We start from the raw sequence: 7500 nt of genomic DNA on the forward strand, positions 1-7500 counted from the left end.
CTTAAGTAATTTTCTAATGCGATGATTTTCTCCCTTTCCTGCGCCAAGCTTGCTTGTAAGGCTCGAATTTCTTTTTGCTGGTTTTGATAAGCGGCGTTACCACTACTTGTTTTCAGTAAATTAATTTGTTGGAGGTGTGAATCTAGTGTTTGCTGACTTGCTTTCTTGAAGTCGCTGTGAGTTTTGGCATCTGCTTCTAGATCGTTAATACTGTCCCACGCAGACTGAAGGGATTTTTCTACCTCTTTCAAATTGGTTTTGATATTTTCGACCTCCTCTTTGAATTCGGCACTGAGGCGAGATATTTCGGATTTCAAACTTCCGAAGTGCTCTTCAATTCTATCTTCCATGCGTGCAAGTTTGTCCAAAATTTGTTTAAGCGATACATTTTCCTCGTTTGCTTCCATTTCGTCACTACTAAAACGGGAGCGATTTCTTTTAGGCGATGGTAGTGAATGAGAGGACGAGCTTGATGTCCTAGCTTGTCTTGCGCTTCTTTTAGACATCTAATATAGCTTCCCCAAAAGTTTGCATCACGGAGCTATACACACGCGTCCATCCGCCATTACACTCGTCCCCAGTCTCTTTTCTCGACTTACTTTCGTCAATGGGCTTACAGCAACACATTGATTTTCCAACTCATGTGTCTGGCAATATTTTGAATTTATTAATAAGTCGATCCTCAGATTCTCGCCTTATACGAGATGTCCAACCTGATACAACTGTCACAGTTAGACCCCAAGTACCTTGGTACTCGGATGAAATCCGTGAAGCCAAGAGGGAGCGTAGGCGTGTTGAAAGAAGATGGAGGTCTACTGGGACTGCCGCGGATCTGGTATCATTTAAAAGAAAGAAAAATTATGTTACGCATTTGCTTAAAGAAGCCAAATCAGCTTTTCTCGCCGAGTTTATCGATCAAAACGCTGATCATCAAGGAAAGCTATTTCGAGCTGTGAAAGACCTTTTAGTGGAAAAGAATACACTATGCTTCTCAGACAAAAATCAGCACTTGCAAATGATTTGGGGAGGTATTTTGTGCAAAAAGTTATTCGACTGCGAGATGAGCTTGATCAGTGTGCTGTCGCGGATGATACTGACACCAATAGCGATTTACCAACTCCATTATTTATAGAGACATTTACGCCACTGTCTGAAGAGGATGTGTGCAGGCTTATTGCAAACTCCAAATCTACATCTTGCTGCCTTGATCCTATTCCCACACCTTTACTAAAGTCTTGTATTGAGCCACTTATCCCGGTGATTACGAAGATAATTGACATCTCGTTGGATTCTGGAATCTTTCCTGTAAACTGGAAAGTGGCTATGGTTATACCTTTGCTGAAGAAATTGGGTGCAGACTCAGTGTTTAAGAACTTGCGTCCCGTGAGCAATTTGGCCTACATCTCTAAGCTTTTAGAACGTGCTGTATTTAATCAGATATATGACCACATTGTCCGGTCAGGTCTTTATCCGCTGCTACAATCTGCATGTCGCCAACATCATAGCACGGAGACAGCGTTAGTCAAGGTCGCCAATGATATTTTTTTTAAACATGAACTCGCAACGCGTTACGCTACTTGTCCTCTTGGATTTAAGTGGCGCATTTGACACGGTAGATCATGGAATTTTGCTTAGACGCCTGAGCACAAGCTTTGGTATACGCGGGAGAGCTCTAGAGTGGTTTTCGTCATACTTGTTGGGGCGTAGCCAACATATTCTGTTCGATGGGGTTAAATCAGATAGCTTCGATTTGCGCCTCGGTGTTCCACAGGGAAGCTGTCTGGGTCCGCTTCTTTTTGTGGTCTACGCCTCCAAGCTTTTCGAGATAATACAAGCGCACCTACCTGACGCTTATTGCTTCGCTGACGATACTCAACTTTACTTGTCTTTTAAGCCCGACAGTCCGACGGATCAGGCAGAGGCGGTGTGCGCCATGGAAAGATGCATTGGTGACTTAAGAAAATGGATGTACTAGGATGATTTAAAACTTAATGATGATAAGACGGAATTTCTTATTATTGGATCTAGACAGCAATTGATGAAAATTAATCCTTGTACGATCCGTGTTGGTACAATTGACATTAAAGTGCCCTTGTGATAAAAAAAAAATCACTTCCTTTTTTTCTTCAGATTTTGAAAATGTGTTTGCCTAACAACTGACTGGCAAAATTTTGCGCTTTGATTTTTGTCCAAAGACCGTTTACTTTGAGCGCAGGTTTCATATTCGCGGTCCGCCATTTCTCACGTTCAAAACTGACCGATTTGGCCTCAGAGGCTTGGATCCAGGGAAAAGTGACGTCAAAGGCTTACTAGCTTAAATTTTCAGCGTGTGAATGCAGCTTATTATATATGCAAAAGCGAGTTTAAAAGTCTGAAAGCCCAAAACTCCCGTGCTGCACATAATTCTGCGGCATACACATGCATTGCATTCTGAAACTAGTGAGCCTTCGACGTCATTTTCTCCTCGATCCAACTCTCTCAAGAACTTAAAGTTAGTAACGGCGGACCATTAAGTAGGAAATTCCAGTTAAAATAAACAGGTGTCTTTTTTAAATCAAGGCTAAAAACTTTGGTCACTTGGTGTTTAGTTAAAATAGTTTTGAAATCCGATGAAAAATAAGAATTGATATTTCATCACAGGGGCCCTTGAAGCCTGTGTCTGAAGTACGCAATCTTGGCTCCTGGTTTAACTCCAATTTCTCCATGTCTACTCATATTTCTAAGTCCTGTAAAGCGACATTTTTCTGGCTCCACAATATTAAAAGAATACGTAAATTTTTAGTAAAAGATAAATTAGAAATGGTTCTTCACGCTTTTGTCACAAGCAGAATCGACTATTGCAATGGCCTTCTTTATGGACTTCCAGACTGTGAAATATCTAAACTGCAGAGGGTACAGAACGCTGCAGCCAGGTTACTAACTTCGAGCCGCAAATATGATCATATTATGCCCGTTTTGCATGATTTACACTGGCTGCCAGTTAAGTATAGAATACATTTTAAAATTTTACTTTTAACTTTTAAAGCACTAAATGGTATGGCACCAGCCTATATTAGCGATTTAATTAATGTAAGAAAACATGCACGTTATTCACTGCGCTCCAATTCTAGCATTATTCTATTACATCCAGCTGGGAAAATGAAAAAAACCTTTGGTGACAGATCTTTTAGTGTACCTGCGCCTACACTGTGGAACGCGCTCCCTAGAAGCCTGCGCAATATTGATTCGATTTTAACTTTTAAATCTTGTCTTAAAACATATCTTTTTAAGTTAGCTTTTAGCCTTTAGCGCTTAATTACTTTATTATTGTTTAATTTAGCTTTGTACATATTTAGTATATTTTAATACTGTGATGCGCTTTTGATCATTGTATGTTAAAAAGCAATATAAATTAATAAATTATCATTATTATTATTATTATTATTATTATTATTATTATTATTATTATTATTATTATTATTATGACATAAATCAATGTCACACAGTCCTTGTTTACATTTAAAAAGGAAAATAAGATCAAAGTACTTTCTTCTAGATGCTAAGCAACTTTACCCTTTCCTCATATGGCTTATTCTTGAAAATTACTCTTGTGGCTGTACGCTGCACACCCTCCTCAATGATGTCGACAAAATACGCTTGATGGGTGACCAGACTTCGCAGGCAAACTCCAGGTGTGGTCTGACCTAATAAATAAACAACTTCAGAAAGATTTTTGGGTTAGCGCGATTTCCACAAGTTCTTCTGATGAGGCATAACATCCCATTGGCAATATTTACTTTAGTTAAGATGTGATCTCGCCATGCCAAGTTGTGAGTGATGATGATCCCAAGGTGCTTTTCTTCCTTACATAAGGATATTTGGTTAGAACCAAGGTGGTATGTATTTGTTATAGGGCTCCTCTTTTGGGTGATACCGAGGTATTTTCATTTACCTATATTAAATTTCATGTCCCAAATATCACTCCAGTTTGTAAGAGAACGTAGATCATCTTTCAAGATTTCACAATCCATTTGTGAAGATATAACTCTGCAACACTTGGCATCATCAGTGTAGAGGGGAAGAATAGTATCAGGTGATAACTCTAAACTGATGTCGTTGATGTATATAAGAAACAAGATTGGTCAAATCAAGAAACCCTGAGGAGCCCCTGAGGTGATGACATTCCATCAATGATAACCAGGTGTCGTCTGTTCGTCAGGTAGTCCTCTATCCAACTTAAAAGTGGGTCACGGAAGCCATAAAATCTGAGCTTGTATATCAGCTTTTGGTGTGGTACCCTGTCAAACGCTTTGGCCATATCTAAATAAATGCTATCAATTTGATCACCAGTGTCCAATGTTGATGCCAGTAAATGCACATGCTGTAACAGTTGTGTAACGCAAGATCTATTTGGTCGAATACCATGTTGTGATGGATTCAAAACATGGTGCGGGTGGACATAAATTCTCGAAAACACGCATTTCTCGAGAACTTTCGACACGACTGAAAGCAAGGCGATTCCTCTATAATTAGTGACATTGTTCTTAGGGCCTGATTTATGAACTGGAATGAGATTGGCATCTTTCCATTTCACTGGAAATTTCCTGCTAAATAGTGATTGGTTAAATAAACAGGTCAAGGGAACAGCTATTTCACAAGGGAGTTCTTTCAAAACTCGTGCATTTATTTCATCTGGTCCTGGACTATTGGATGGATCCAAGTTCAACAATATCTTTTGAACTTCATCAGTAGAAAGCGTGATGAAAGATAACTCGCTCATATAAGGTACAATTGGATACAGTGCCAAAGGCGAGGGCTTCAATGGGCATGATGAGACTGTCAGTAAATTTCTAGGGTAGCCTGTTCAGTTGCGAAGCCCTTTCTAAAACCATATTGATATTTGTAAAGTATATTATGTTTTTCAAGGAAGGCATACAGTTGATTAGGTCTGTAGTTCCCTGTGTCAGTAACGCCACCACTCTTATATATTGGTGTAACTTGGAAAATCTTGAAAGCATCAGGTACTATGCCGGATGCTATAGACTGGTTGTGGCTCAGCACCAATTTTAATAAGCTTATTTGGAATATCTAATGATCCTTTCTGCACATCCAGGCTAGAGAATAGACTGCTCACTTGAGCTTCTGTGACTGGAGACATAACAAAACTAGACAAAGTGGTGTTCTTGATAAATTGCATTTATTTGGGTTTTCATTATTTTGTGGTATAGTACTATCCGCTGGATAGTGATTTATCAGGTGGATAGTGCTATCCGCCTTTTGAACAACCGAGGCCAGGTCAACACCTCAATCTCCACTGGTGCCACACCCGCATCTCTGATGTTTGGGAAGGAGATTAGAACAAAACTACCGGAGTTACGACTGGAGAAATCTTTGCGTGATGAAAGTTTGAGGGATAAAGATTGGGAACAGAAGGTGAAGCAAAAAGCATATGCAGATGGAAACCGTGACGCAGTACCAAGTCCCATTGTCCTGGGAGATCAAGTTCTCCTATAAAGAACACTAGGGAGACAGGAAAACTAGCTCCGAAGTTCGAGACCAAACCGTACACAGTCCTAACGAATGACAGACATCAAGTCCAGGGAGGGAGCTGTGTACAAGAGAGATAGTTCTTCGGTGAGGCCAGAGGAGGTGTGGCCCAGTGGTTAGGACGCTTGCCTTGAGATTCGTAGATCCTGGGTTCAAGACCCGCTCTGACTATTCGTTGAATTTGATCCTGGTAGTCCCTGGTTCAACTTCCCAGCTGCAATTGGTTTACCAGGGTCCGGCCAGTTGGGATTCTTAACAGTTGCTGTTGTTCTCTTCCGTCCTTTCGTTGTGTTTCAATGGCCCTGAAAGCCCCTATGGACCGAGCTTTAACCAGTCAATGAACCGGTTTCAGCGAACGCAAAGGGTGCTTTCCTTTAAAATGATCCAAGATCACTTGGATTATGGTGCCTCAAAGGAACAGATGAATCCTTTCCCAGGGTGGATTTGTCGGTTCCTTTGATGCACCGTGATCTTGGATCAGTGATCCTTTTTCGAATCATCCCAAAGGAACGCATCCAAAGTCTGAAGACGTCAGAGGTGGAGAGCCCTAGGCGCATCATTAAAAAATTTGATCAGATTTGGGGAAATAGGAAAAATCTGTCATAGACCTACTATTCGGAAAGTTTGCCTATTTTTATAAATATTATAGAAATCGTAAAAATATTTAAGAGTTTATATGGTTTATGGATTTTCAAATGCGTAACTTGGTCTCTGTCCGACCTAAAAGCATCAAACCTGGACATACCTCTACTCTTAATGTTATCTTTCATGAGGTAGTGTCAATTTATCGATTGGTTTAAATTTGAAACTCGACCCAGTTCCTTGCGCAATTCCGAAATGGCCTATTGACGTAATGCTCGACATAAGAGCATAGAGGTCAATGGTTTATACATCACGTCATAGCCGCCTCGTTCGATGATCCACCAACATCTCACGTTAACTTTCGAACACAACATTTTAATTTTTCAACACCCGGAGTTGTACAAACAACTCGTATTTCAAGTGGCCTTTGAAATTTGCAACTCTTCGTGACAAGTGAGTCAAGTACTAGCGAATTTTAATAATTTTTGATAAAAGCATAATTGTGTTCTTTCGTCCTTCTTGTTGGGGGTCCTTGGCCCCTTTCATGTTGGATTCCATCTTAAGTTCGAAATATTTGTAGTTTCCTTTTCAAAATCAACATTTTTGTTGTTTCTGCTGCGGGGTCCTTGACCTCTCCCATAGGGGCTTTTCAGGGCCAACGAACGTAAACATTGAAACAGAACAGAAAAACAACCTTCGGAATCCCAACTGGCCGGAGGCAAACCAATTGGCTAAATTCGGAGAGTAGTTGAGGCAAGGAATACCAGGATCAAATTCAATTAGCGGTCAGAAGGGATCTTGAACTCGGGATGTCCGCGGGATATTAGGGTCAGTGTGGTTAGACCACACTGGCTGCCACTGCAACTAGATTTGATCTCAAACAGCGCGTTCTTCCAGTTTTAGTCGAAATCGTCGTTTTCCTTGACCCATTTCAATTTTTTTCACATTTTGGAATTTCATACTGACATCCCAAAGTTCTCGCTGAGCTTTGTATGGATAAATCAAAAGCTATGTGAATACTCTCCCTAAAGAATAAAAAGTGGAGTGAGATAATTGCTTTTACTTAAGATGTTTGTTTACTTTTTATCGACATTTATGTCGGAAGGTCTTTTTTTCATACACTGAAACTCATGTTTTTTAAGAACGGTTTTCATATTTCTTTTGTTTGGCGAATACCAGTTACTCTTTCTTAGACGAGACAGGACTTTTCTTGACCAGATTTGTTTCTTTCCATCTAAAACCACTTTTAATCATTATAAAACTCGTTTCTCCCAATATACGAAAAGGGGAAGAATATAATTTTAACTGATGCAAATAAAATATTATTTTTTGTAGAGAATACTGAGCGTTTTTTTTTTTTTTTACATGTAAAATAAATATAGGTGTCGCGGG

At 39.8% G+C, this 7500-nt stretch overlaps 1 pseudogene; it reads left to right on the top strand.

The window, feature by feature from the left end:
- Window positions 1–607: 607 nt before the first annotated feature.
- Window positions 608–1522, top strand: LOC138010153 (uncharacterized; annotated as a pseudogene).
- Window positions 1523–7500: the final 5978 nt, after the last annotated feature.

This window comes from Montipora foliosa, chromosome 7 (genome assembly GCF_036669935.1).
Source record: "Montipora foliosa isolate CH-2021 chromosome 7, ASM3666993v2, whole genome shotgun sequence".
NCBI lineage: Eukaryota > Metazoa > Cnidaria > Anthozoa > Scleractinia > Acroporidae > Montipora > Montipora foliosa.